This window comes from Eutrigla gurnardus (assembly GCF_963514095.1).
Source record: "Eutrigla gurnardus genome assembly, chromosome: 2".
Taxonomy (NCBI): domain Eukaryota; kingdom Metazoa; phylum Chordata; class Actinopteri; order Perciformes; family Triglidae; genus Eutrigla; species Eutrigla gurnardus.
In genome coordinates, this window is record NC_139916.1 from 26,150,554 (window position 1) to 26,163,891 (window position 13,338).

General features: G+C 45.7%; 1 protein-coding gene across 1 annotated transcript in view; it reads right to left on the reverse strand.

Moving 5' to 3' along the window:
- The window catches only part of plxnb1b (plexin b1b), a 109,489-nt gene that overhangs the window by 65,427 nt on the left and 30,724 nt on the right, over positions 1-13,338 (reverse strand). Inside the window, exon 3 of the mRNA XM_084039016.1 lies at positions 7,844-7,963. The gene's annotated coding sequence lies outside the window, so the exon portion shown is untranslated. The remainder of the gene's footprint in view (positions 1-7,843; positions 7,964-13,338) is intronic.

A 13,338-nucleotide genomic window follows, 5' to 3' on the forward strand; every position in this document is an offset into this window, starting at 1 on the left:
ATACTGTACGTAGCCACAGTAACCAAAACTTTCATTTTAAATTGGCGGCCCCTGTGGACAAAAGCGGTAGTGTTGACCATTCAGAAAACCTCATTTTACAGCAGCAGGGTCAGACTGGTGCAGTCCTGGCTCTCGTGCCTCCCTTCCCTCAAGTGGGCCCAGTTATGTTGATTTACATTTCACTGGAAGTGACAGGTGGAAATTAAGCAGAGGCGACGCCATAACGGAAGCAACACGCCATTTCCTCGTAGTTCTGGGATAATCATTTTACCCACAAAAAACAGTCTAGCCTAGCTGTCTTTTCAAATGTGGAGACAGTTCTGGGATTATTAACCAAGACATGAAGTAAAAAGAAATACTAAATACCCTTAAATACAGACAACATAATATTGAGTGAAGTGGAGTGAAAGAGAGTGAGGTCAAAAGGCGGTGTGGTGGGGATTATCTTTTCTGGCAGCACTACTGGCTCCATTTAAACTAGTCCAACGTATTCTGTGGTTTAATTATCATGGTCATTTTTTAATGCCGCTCTGCAGTCAGGAGATTTCAGCTCGACAATTATAGGAGATTATCCACAGTCTGCTACTAAAAGATGCATTTTCATCAGCCTTTCATTTGCTACTGTAAATGCAAAATAATATGAAATATGTTTTGTGTCTCATGTCTTTTCCCCCCCAAAATTCTGTATCAGGTAGGAAACTAAAATACTCTAATCATGGTGAATCTCCTTTTATCATTCAGCATACAGCGAGTCACTGTGGCATTCATATTTAAGATGCAAGATAGAAAAAGCTGACAGCTGAAAGACGCCTCCAAGCGTCTTTCACTGGTCTGCTGCACATCTCATCAGCTCATGGCTGTACTGCCAAAACAATTACTTTATCAAACCTATCCATTAACTGAATATTAAACCATCAGTGAAGTTCAATTCCAAGTCAAATTAACAGACATATTAACTGACTTACTAATTGACTTGTTTTGAGATTTTTCAACTGCTGCTAATAAAACAGAAAATGTGCAGATAAAATGTAATAACTGTGAAAGGAACTTCTCATTTCTGACATCTTCTAGACTTCTAGACTGAACTATCATTTGCTTTTGATGGCGTCGCAGTTAATTGATTCCATCAAACAATCACATAAAAAATATTGAGGGGTGGTGTGAAAAATAAACCCCCAAAACTATTTGGACTCTCCTGGAGACGCAGAAACACCAGGACACCATGGCAGCATAACAACAAGCTATTATTGGATTAAATGGTGGGAGAGGGAGAGCAGCCAGGCAGCCACAGACCGACGGATGGATGTTATGAGAGATGGAGGGAGGACGGGCTCGGGCCCTCTAAGGGGAGTGGTGGACGCTTTGGGCAAGCTGCACAAGGAGAATATGGAAGAACTGACCACCACGTTAACTTCCTGAACTTCCCACTCAACACTGTAACCATGTGGGTCTGGAAGCCTATGCAACTTTTAGGGCTGTCACTTTGATTCACTTCATGGTAGGTCCTCTGGTTTTCCTTCATATCTCCAAACATGCGCTCCACTTAAAGTCAAATGCTGCAGAGAAGCCAGATCTGTCCCTGGTGGGCTGGTCGCTGCTGGAGGCCCAGCTGGAGTCTGAGCTGAAGACGTTTCTTGTGAACCTACATGATTTCTTAGTAACTTTTGGTGCTATTTATTTTGATCTCAACAGGAGGAGTTTCCTGACTAAAGTTTATCATCATCAATATATACTTCCATCACATACGGTAGTCCTTGATGTGTGCTTCCATATTGCCTGGCGCCCAGAAATGATCCAATACACACAGCGTCATCGGGCTCAACAGAACCAGGAAGCAGGTTTCTATTTGTCAAGCTTGTCTGCATAGCAACAGTAACTATGGGGGCGGGACTTTAGGACTGGCCACTTTTTAGCTTGTGTCAAGACAGTCGGTCCACCACTTGGTCCGGACTGTCTATGCTTAAAAGTATTGAATGGGACTGCCATGAAATATTGTACGGATGTTCATGATTCCCAGAGGATGTATCCTGATGACTTTGAGGATGCTGCACCAACAGGTGGACCTCTTCCCCATTATACAGTGTAAAGATTAGTCATACTTTTACACGATTCATCTCACTGTCTTAATAACTGATGACATTTGTTTTTAAAATATTTCAAGAGAGGAAGCTTTGGTTATCGTGCAGAGTAATAGGGCCTTTTCACAGCAGCCATGTTGGTATATCATAGCAGGGTAAACACGCACTGGTATTTGTGACATTGGGAGTGGTCAGAAATCTGTTTATGGAAACTGGACATCAGTGAACTCAGCTAATAAATGAAAATGTAGGAGGGCACTAGCGAGCAAAGCTAATTGGAGCAACAGCAACTGTAGGACCTCGTCTGACCGCCCACACAGTACAGCTGTATGACATCACACGGGGAAATAAGACGATACTCAGGCCACGAATAGACACCACTAGCCACACATGCTCACAGTATCTCAGACTGTTAGCACATTACGCTCATTAGAAATAAGTTAGTTCAACTTGGTTCTTGGTATTATCGTGGAGCACTGAAGCCACTAAGGGACACAAACCAGCTGTCTAATAGAAAAAGCCCTATAAGATTTCATTGGGATTCAGGACCTTCCCTCTGCACACTTGAAAGACTTTTAATTGTGTCTTGGGAAAAGTTTAACAGACATTTCCAGAAATGATTACTGCTCCGGTGAACTTGAATTACCGCCTGGTGGTTGTAAGCCTCCACCAACCAGTCAAGATGCAGCTTACGTCTCAGTCAGGGCTTCACCTCCATCAGTCCTCTGAAACACTGAACCTCCTGACACCTCGAAGCACTCACACACACACACACCCAATACACCCTCCCTCTCTCTCTAGAAACAGCACCTTAGAGAGGCCCCGCCCCTTCCTGTCTCCCCCATGGGACCTTATTTCTAACTATGTATGATAATCAATGGTGAGACATGTTTTATCCTGCTTGTTTTGTACCATGAATTACACATTGTTTGTCGATTTAAATGTTAGATGTTTGTTTCACACAACGTGCGTCAACACAGCCAATAGCTTGTCTTGCTAGCTAGCTTAGCTACGTTCCATCACAAATGTAAGGTTATCTCAGCTGAAGTGTTTTATCCAGCGACTCTTTTTATCAGCAGGAAGAGAAAAGAGACCTGTAAATAATTATGTATTTTCACAGTCTCATACTAAAACAGTTACACAACAAAACAAGACTTTCTTGATGTTTTAAATCATCTTTTAATTTAACTCACATCATATGCGTAATTCATGGCACAATTCAGACGGGAACAAAACATGATTAGACACTCGCCACTGACTGTCGTACATATATTTTTGAAAAAACAAGGTCCCGTTGGTTTCCACCTGAAGGGACGGGACTTCTCCATAATCCTCTTTCACCTCGCTAGTCACTACACTGGTCTTATTTCTGGGCGGCTGTTAGACTGCTAGCTGTGGCGGATAATATTAAAAAGGCAGCGTTCTTAAGGAAGGTGATTTTGCAAAGCATGCGCTCGGGGAGGGGGAGGGCAGACCTGCACACACACCAACATGCACACACACTAACACACACATAAAGGCTCCTTTCTGTGGCTGTCTGGGCAATAACAAGGGCAGAGCAGAGAGAGTGAAGGGTAAATGTTAGTGTGACTGCTGCTGTGTTGTCTGGTCCTCTCTGAATGCTGTGTGTGTGTGTGTGTAAAACACACCGCTGCACAAAGAGTCTCTTTGTGGTCCCATGCGGCCAATGCTGCTTTTCCATAGTGTTGCCTTAATAAAACATAAGGGTGGGTGTTGCTTATGGAGCCAGGCTTGTTGCATAACATATAAAAAGGTGAGCAGGAAGTGGTTAAACAGTTTGAAGACCGCTGCTGGAGCTCTTTACACAGGACTGCAAATAGGTGCAGTAAAAAATACAAAATGAGCTTCTCCAACACACCATCAGCATACCAATAAAAAGTCATTATCCTAAAGAAGTTGGAAACCAGAAGTGCTGCCAGCCCACTCTGCAGTTTTGACAAGCAGCGAAACCAAAAAGAGCCTCGGGGCGTTCCCACATCCACGACTCAGTTAATTGGATGATACATGGGTTGATAAGTGAAACAAACACAGAATCAAGCACTCACAAGGTCGGAGTCCCTGCAGGGCTCAACCAAACACAACCAATTATTTGTGAACAAATCTGCTCAGTAAGAAATAACTACTTGCTCATGCTACTGAATCACTGTTACAAATCAACTGCAGCTGAACAAACAAGACACTAAGATCTGACCACAACAAAACGCTTTATAATAGACATTTATTCTACCCTATATAGTGGGCTCAAATAATCCCACAACTAATCTTGAAAGGTAGCATACAACCGATGGTCACTTACCGAGCAGGATGTACCATCATGCATTGCTCTTAAAGAAAATGACAGACAGATGAGTGTAGAGAGAGCAGCAGGATTGAGACAAATCTATGAAAATAATATTTAATGTGAACATGGTCCTCTACATAGTCCTCTACATAGTCCACTACATGGTCCTCTACGTGGTTCACTACATGGCACTTTTAGTGGGCCTCTACGTGGTCCTTTACGTGGTCCTCTACATGGCCCTCTAGTCCACTACGTGGTCCTCTATGTGGTCCTCTACGTGGTCCTCTACGTGGTCCTCTACGTGGTCCTCTACATGGTCCTTTACGTGGTCCTCTACATGGCCCTCTAGTCCACTACGTGGTCCTCTATGTGGTCCTCTACGTGGTCCTCTACGTGGTCCTCTACATGGCCCTCTAGTCCACTACGTGGTCCTCTATGTGGTCCTCTACGTGGTCCTCTACGTGGTCCTCTACGTGGTCCTCTACGTGGCCTTCTACATAGTCCTCTATGTCGTCCTCTACGTGGATAGTGAGTAGTAGGACTGTATAAGGGAGTGATTTCAGACACAACCCTGCGTGTTACAGAACATAAACTAGAAGCTGCTTCCAGTCATTGAAAGGCTGTTTTTCATAAAACAAGCCACCAAACGTCCACTGAGGGCATTTGAGGATAATCTCTATCCTCAACACATTCCTGCTGACCTCCACCTCCTCTTCACCAGACTGTTAAATGCCGTAGATTCCTCTTGGAGGTGAGCATCGCTGTGCTGGACCTGCTGCTGCTTTACAGTATCGGACGTAACGGGTTACAACAGTGACAAAAGTTGTCATGGATGCATTTCATTCTTGTGTCCACTATGAAAGGATCCCAGTCAAGAGAATTATTCCTTTCAAATGAGCGTGACTATGTTATATCTTACATTTTGAAAGTAACTTGGCGAACACTGCTGCTTTAGTGCTGCAGGCTGGGAGAAGAAAACACAACCGACACCAAATTAAGGAGCTCTGGAGAAGGAATTTAAAGAGCTGCTAACAATGCAAATGTAGTTAATATATCTGGATATGCTATGGGGGAGGCTAGACGGTGTGTGTGAGAGAGGAGGGAAATTATTATATTGGGTGTGTGTCTGTGGATGCATTTCCAAGTATGCCTGCAAGTTCATATTGTTAGTAACCATCTTGAAGGGCAGTGTGCAGAGACGTGCATGTGTTTCTGTGTAATCTAATGTAACACCATGACAACAGCAGCGACTCACCTCTCCCTACCTTACAGGCTGAGAACCACGACACCGTTTGAAGCTATGAGTAATCCCTCACAGCAAACCTGCTCTGCCACAGCAGACCACCCTGAAGGTGGCCTTGCCATCGCGGTTCGGGCCACCCTCGGTGAGCGCCACACGGACCCGCTGCTGGCTGCAGCAGAGCATGCTGGTCCGACAGAACTGACACACAGAGGAGCGTCACGGGCAGGAGATGTATATTAAAAAAGAAAAATAGATACGATCTCTGCACATTCCTGTCGGAAGGGAGGTTGCATGAACGCCGTTCACCTCCCGACTGTCAGTATGTGTTTGTGTTTAGAGAGAGGGGGAGATCTCATCACCGTGACCGTACGCCTCTGACCTTCACCGGTTTCTGATAAGGGTAAAGGGAGGAGAGAGGGCTTGTGCCTCCTCATCTCCCTCTGAAACACGCTTCTTTCAGCTCTTTGGTGAACTCGTGCCCGTTTGGTTCTGTTCTTTCAGCTGTCAATCAGACAGAAACAACTGAACTGAGACCTCTGGGAGAGTAGAAGAAAAACTGTATATATCCCTGGGGAGATCCATTTTTTCCACTCTGTTGTTTTTTCTTTCCCCACACACATGCACTCCTGCTCTGCCTCTAAAAGTTGCAGATTGATTGATGGATGAATGTCATGATATTGTTGGTGGAAACTGGTTGGTACTAGCTGATGTGGGCATGCGTCATATTTTGTTTTCCAGGGAAAAAAAGATATTGATTAAGATCTGGAGCTGCCCACCGCCGACAGAACCAGATCTGACTTGTCCAACGCCAAAGACAAAACAAATAACTAACTTTCAGTTCAGACTCACTCCTCTGAACTCCATTTCTCACTCACCCCCGACCCCCATGCCCTTTCTTCACTCCCTCACCATGAATAGTGCAGCATCTATGAAGCTCTTGGCATGCAGCGTTGAATGCTCACGAAGGGAACATTTCCCCTTTAGCTCCAGCCTCACCTCCTACTGGGAATATACAGTCAAATCTGTACGGCACAGCACGCTTTTAAAGGTGAACCAGAAGGAATGGGGTTTAAATTATTTCTGTTACACGAGACAATAGGGAGTATAAAACATTTAAAAGGTCTTGAAGATTTATCTCCGTCTGAAAAGTGTATGACTTTTGTTACTCTGAGAAGCAGTCTCCGGGTAAAAGAAATACACAATAACGTCACTGTGTGCGCTGCTTGTTGCGTGGAGATGATGTTTGGGATTTTGGTGGTTCTTGCAGTGTTCCTGGTAGAAGTTGAACCATGTTTTGGTGGATATTTTCAGCTGTGTGGTGGCTGTTCACTGGGCATTCATCAAATGAGAGGTTTGAGGAACTGAAAGGCTCTCATTTGAAAGGGGTTAAGGTGGCTTCACACTTCTTTTTAGGGCAGCTGATGACATTGCCAGGCTTACAATGAATGGAATATTTTTCGAACTGTTCCTGTGAGACCTAGTCGAACTAGAGTGTCGGTAAAAACATTAATGTATGCACTTCATGTTTTGCTTATCAAAGAAAGGGAAAATGTGTGAATGCTCAGCAGTAGTTGAGGAACTTAAAGGTAGTAAGCTATTGAAAAAGCATTGTTTGTGCACCAGTGCTGGAAGTCATGCATCACACTGGAATCTGCATCCAAAACCTTTCAAAAGATGCTCAGTCTAAGACACAAGGCGAATAAATGGAAGAAACGAATGTGTGTTGGCTGTAAATGATGGTTTATGCAGGAGGAGTGGTGTGTGTGTGTGTGTGTGTGTGTGTGTGTGTGTGTGTGTGTGTGTGTGTGTGTGTGTGTGTGTGTGTGCGCATGTGCGCGTGTGTGTGTGTGTATTCCACAGTCAAGTCTCACACCTCCACTCTAACAGTCTCATTCATCATTGTGCTCCAGACAGCACAAGGGTCACCAACCTCCAGTCTCTCCTCACATTAACACACACAGCTCATTATACAGGAAGGCAGGGATAACAGCACCCGCCGCCTCCAAATCCACCCAAAGCATCATTCACATCCAAACAAGGTCTGAGTGACCCGACCTTGGGAGGGAGGCAGGCCGCAGCCAACACTTTGCTTTAATAGAGCCAGGAGCAGGAACACAGGTAGATCAACAACAGAGGGGCAGCCAGGACTTCTGAAGGAACCATTTTGCCCATATCAAACCAAGTAGTTCAAATATTTGGTGAAAGAAAAGCTGAACAAACCTGATCCACTGTTTTCCACTGCTGATCAGAGGAGGTTGGTTGCTGGTCACGGCAATTTTACAGGAAGTGGAGTTCTCCGGTTTGAGCCACGATGGCAGGACAAGGTGGCTCTGATGGTGACTGTTTAAAGAGAAGAAGACAAAACAATTTCCTCGTCAGAGTCACAGGAAGGAAATGCCACTTAAAAAGGAAAAATAGGTGAAAAGGAAAACCCTGCACTTTAGTCTGGATCACCATGTTGGATGACATTTTGATTTCAACAAACACACACGTCAACACACGGAGAAAACACAGGACACTGGTGTTAGTGTCCCACAGAGTACTTCTGTTGAATTTATTTTCATGTTAAACCAAACAACGATGTTAAACTAAACCCAACAAAGTACTTGTATTCACTAAACCTAACTATGTAGTTATGCAGCGTTTTTTTTCCACTTTGAAAAGCGTCGTTTAGCACCACATCCAGCTGCCCTTTGACCTCGCTGTACAAAGACTGAACACTGGTTCAACAGTGGTGGTAATGGGATCAATGAGATTACACAGCGTCAGGTACACAGCTGCCTGGACACTGATAAGCTGGAGGAGGTGTCCCTGTGTGTGTGTGTGTGTGTGTGTGTGTGTGTGTGTGTGTGTGTGTGTGTGTGTGTGTGTGTGTGTGTGTGTGTGTGTGTGTGTGTGTGTGTGTGTGTGTGTGTGTGTGTGTGTGTGTCACAACCTCCGACACACAAACCCACCTCCCACTCTGTGTTATGACAGGCTGCCTCCTCTCAGCTCCAGGGGGTAAAACCCACAGCTCTCTCCACAATGAGAAAAAAATCCATAACGTGCTCGTCTCATAGAGCCAAACCTGGAGGGGCCACTGGTGCACCTCACCCCTCCATCTGCACCCAATCAATTCCCAGTGAGACCAGTCCAAACCAAAGTAAAGACAGGGGGCTGCCTGTATGTGAAAGGGAGGTTGGAGTGTGTACGTGGGGGATGATTAGGAGATGGGACAGCTTGATTTATGACTCATCCCAACCGTCGTGGTGCAATCAAAACGCACCAGTGGTCCCATTCTGCATTCTACTTCCTCCTCCCCTGTGGCAGGGCACGGGAGGATGGGAGAAATGTGTGTGTGTGTGTGTGTGTGTGTGTGTGGTTGGTACACCTCTCACCTCTTCTGTTCCAATACAAGGGATGAAGAGCTACATTAAAAACACAATAGACACCCTCCCAGCCCCCATCAGTCTCCTTGTTGGCTGCAACTACCAGTGTGTGTGTGTGTGTGTGTGTGTGTGTGTGTGTGTGTGTGTGTGTGTGTGTGTGTGTGTGTGTGTGTGTGTGTTGCCCACTAAAACTACATCCACATTACTACATTTCCATTAACTTTCCCTACATTTACACCTAGCGTCCACGCGAAGTTTCAGCATGAAAAGGAAGAAACAGAGACCTTTTGAAGCGATGAAGCAGACCCTGACTTTCACTTCTTGATCGGGTCTCAGCAATAAGGACGTGTCTGATTCACCGCCCTCATTTGTCCCATCCCTAAAACGTGGCACATAAGACGGCAGAAAACAACGCCATCAGGTGGGATTAGCGACTCCACCTGGATAAGGAATTACAGGCATCGCTGACCTTGTTGTCTAGCAGTTGTGCAGCCGACGTTTGGATACACCGGTTGCAGCTTTAAGGAGGGCGATGCACATAAAAACGGAGGACTATTCTTTTGTCAACTAAGGTTGTTTTGTTCTGCAGCACTCTGTAGAAGACAAATAAACGGAAAGCACGAACACTGCTCTCCAGTACGACAAGGACCTCCGAATGGGAGAACACACAACGGTGAGGGGAAACGAGTGAGATGTGTGTTGACCAAATGTCTTGACCCAGAAACGTAGTAATACTCGGATTTGTTACTGTATATAAAGCCTCTTTCAACCCACTCAGTGGAGTGTACACCTCCACTCTAGCAGGTTGCAACAGGATAATCACAAGGCAGATGTGTGTGTGTGTGTGTGTGTGTGTGTGTGTGTGTGTGTGTGTGTGTGTGTGTGTGTGTGTGTGTGTGTGTGTGTGTGTGTGTGTGTGTGTGTGTGTGTGTGTGTCTGGCCTACAAATACACATCGGACAACAATAGAGCTCCAGCCAGCATATAACCACACCCTGACTGTGCCAGAGACGATGAACAAACATCTCTCTGTTTGCTCTTGTCTGCTGTGTGTGTGTGTGTGTGTGTGTGTGTGTGTGTGTGGGGGGGGGGTATTTGTCTACTCTCTTAAAGTCATTCTGACACACAGTCCATAACTGCTCTCATTCTCACTCTCTTTTCTTTTAAACTTTGCTATTTCTGTAGTGAATTTTAACTTTTCATTCAGACAAGTTATTCTACCAGCTATTGACCTTCCTTGACCTGAGACAGGATCCATCAGCTGCCTCTGGACGAGGGCTGCACGATACATTGCTTCAGCGTCGTGTGTAGAAAGAAAGAAAATAAATATTGCAGTTTTGTTCTCATATCGTACAGTCCTACTCTGAAGCAGATTCACCACTATACAGCTCCCCTCGCCGCCTCCTGGGGGCATGGACTTTGTGCTTGCTGTGCTCTGCAGGGAGGGAGGGGGGGGGCTGCAGCGATGTTGGCAACCCACCCAACGCGTCTACAAACACAGGGCCCGTCCACTTTGCTTTGTAAGGGTGACTTTTTACTGTCATTCATGTCTAAACAACCAACATATTGTGATCAAATTGTTTCCAAAAGCAGTTCATCGTCAAGTTCATCAAAAAGTTTTTCAAAGTGCACCAGATTGATACATTTAACTTAAAAATGTGCATCATGTTCTTCCCCAAGACCCCTAGAGGGTCAAAGGTCAAGTATTCTGGATGTAGCATCTCTTGAGTTTATGTTTAAAGGTTTGGCTTTGCTGTATCTCTGCAATGAAGAGATTCTTCAAAACTTAGTGTCCCAAATCTGCAAGACCAAATGAAAGGGAGTGAGTGCGTCTCACAGTAGCACTTCATGTGTTGATGTGGTTCAGTCCCACACCACAGGCACACAAAGTGTTTATTTCTTCTTTCTCTGGAAGCCTCAAGGGGCAGAAATATTTGGATCGACTGTTTAAAGCTGCACAACAACGCCCCTGTACTTTATCTTACCCCCTCTCATCCGTGTGTGTGTGTGTGTGTGTGTGTGTGTGTGTGTGTGTGTGTGTGTGTGTGTGTGTGTGTGTGTGTGTGTCTAGGGTGCTGCAGCGGTTATGGGAGTCATATTGAAGGATTGACAGTCTATTTCCACACTCTCTCTCCCCCACACACTGTTATCAGCTCAGTGGCCACATGCAGCCTAAACACTAGTCATTACTCTGTCCTCCCTGCTGGCCGGCTCAGATAGAGCCGGGCGAACTGCAGCAGCAGCTCCATGCATCACCATGACTGATGCTGTACGAACGTGGACGCCAGGGAAGCTCCCGCACCGAATCACATATTACACCGTAAATTCACGGACACTTTAAACTCCAGTCCATTTGCACTGAGCCATATCCAGCAGGTGACGGCTACGGCCGAGCCGGCGCTTTGGGGTCTCCTCGCGCTGTAGATGTGGACGTGTTTGCACGACTAGTCAACAACAGATGAGATATACAAAGCATTTGGTTTCACAGGCGGCTGGTCGGCACGCCTTTGGATCCGTGGCCTTTGAAGGAGTCAGGTAACAGATGCACAAGTTGGCAGTAAATTAGAGACCAGTAATTACACACTCCAACACACACACACACACAAAATCCAGCTAATCAACCTGTTAGCACAAACACACTATGCCACAGTGCAGTGCTGCTTCAATTCCCTAATGTCTTCATTAAGTCTTCTTCACAGCAGCGAGTCCTCTCCCAGCTCGACAACTACAATCAAAGCTCTCCTCCGCTAAAGAAGAACCACTCCACGGCCAATCTGCTTTGCTAATCAGCTTCCTTCAGGCCGTTTGTGTGTGTGTGTGTGTGTGTGTGTGTGTGTGTGTGTGTGTGTGTGTGTGTGTGTGTGGGTGTGTTCATGGCCTCACATTGCTTGGCCCCTTCCCTTGTGAGTTTCAACAAACTGTAAGTTGGCAAGGTTATTATGGAGACTCAGCGCCCCCCCTGCTGTGAGAGCCTTCACCCACAGACCCGTGTAATTGCTCCTCTGTGCCGCCAACGCTGTCTGGAGCGTCCCATTAACCATTCTGGAGTAAACATCACGTTTACATCACAGCAGTTGCGCGTGCATTGCAAGACTCAGCCTGCACTTGACGGACGGACCGCAAGAAAGAGTGCAGGACTCAGGTGGGGCCAGAGGAGCTGGAGTCTGTCTGTTCCCCTTGGTGGGTTTCCCATTCAGGGACTAAGGTTGACTTGTGTCACACAATGGTTCATCAGGTTTGACCAACAGGAGGACAGAAAGTCTGGAGCACCTTTGACTGTACTTTAGTGGCTATGTTGAGCTTTATGAGACCCGAAGTGAGGGCTTCACGATAGTGTTTCAGCGTCGACATTGCGATGTGCGCATGCACGACAGTCACATTGCAGGACGTGTGAAAATAGCTGTAGGCATGTCGAAGCAGGAAAAGCACAGGTGTAAATAATCACATTAGTGATGAAGTAAGTGTCCCGGAAAGAAATGTCAGTGAGGGAGCATGCACAATACCAGAGGCCGGGAACTGGCTCACCGAAATGGGATGCAGCCGTCATTAATGTTATTAATTGCACCTGTGCTTTTCCTGCTTTTGCAAGTCAAAACGTCTGCTGTGCAAAGAGTCCATTACGCATGCGCACATCACCATGACGATGCTGAAACATCTGAAAGATCTTGCAGCCCTAAGTGGAGCTCTAATCCCCAACGAGATCATTTTGCCACGGCGGAGCTCCGCACCGGGCTATATTGGGTGGTCTTGGAAAGGGCCGGGTTGAAGACTTTGAGCTTTACAGCACGTCGGCTTCACTGTCAACTGGGACGGACTGTCCAGAGTGGGAGGGGCCTGCAGCGATGTCGGCAACCCCCCACAGAGCCAGTCTCATTTACCTTCCTATACAACCAGTGAGCGTATGAATATATTTGGATTAGACCCCAACATTGTTTAGATCTAGACTCTCTATTTTAGCCCTCAAAGTGCATCAATTCAATGTTATTTTTATAGCCCCAAATCACAAATTTGTCCCAGAGGGCTTTTCAATCTCTACGAGTACAACATCCTCTGTCCTGGGACCCTCAACCAGATAAGGAAAAACCTCAGGGAGAGCCACAGAGGAGGATCCTGTCCCATGCTGGACAGAAGTACAGTAGATGTTGTGTATATAGAAAGAAAAATAATAGAATATAGTTGATAGTAGATCCATCAGACAAATGATAACATGTAATGAGAGTAGTAGTAACAGTCATGGCAGATAAAATAACTAGTAGATATATATTTTTCCTGCTCTCTCTCTCTCTCTATATATATAGAGAGAGCAGGAAAAAGTCAACATATGGCTACCTCCCCCCAGAGACCAGTG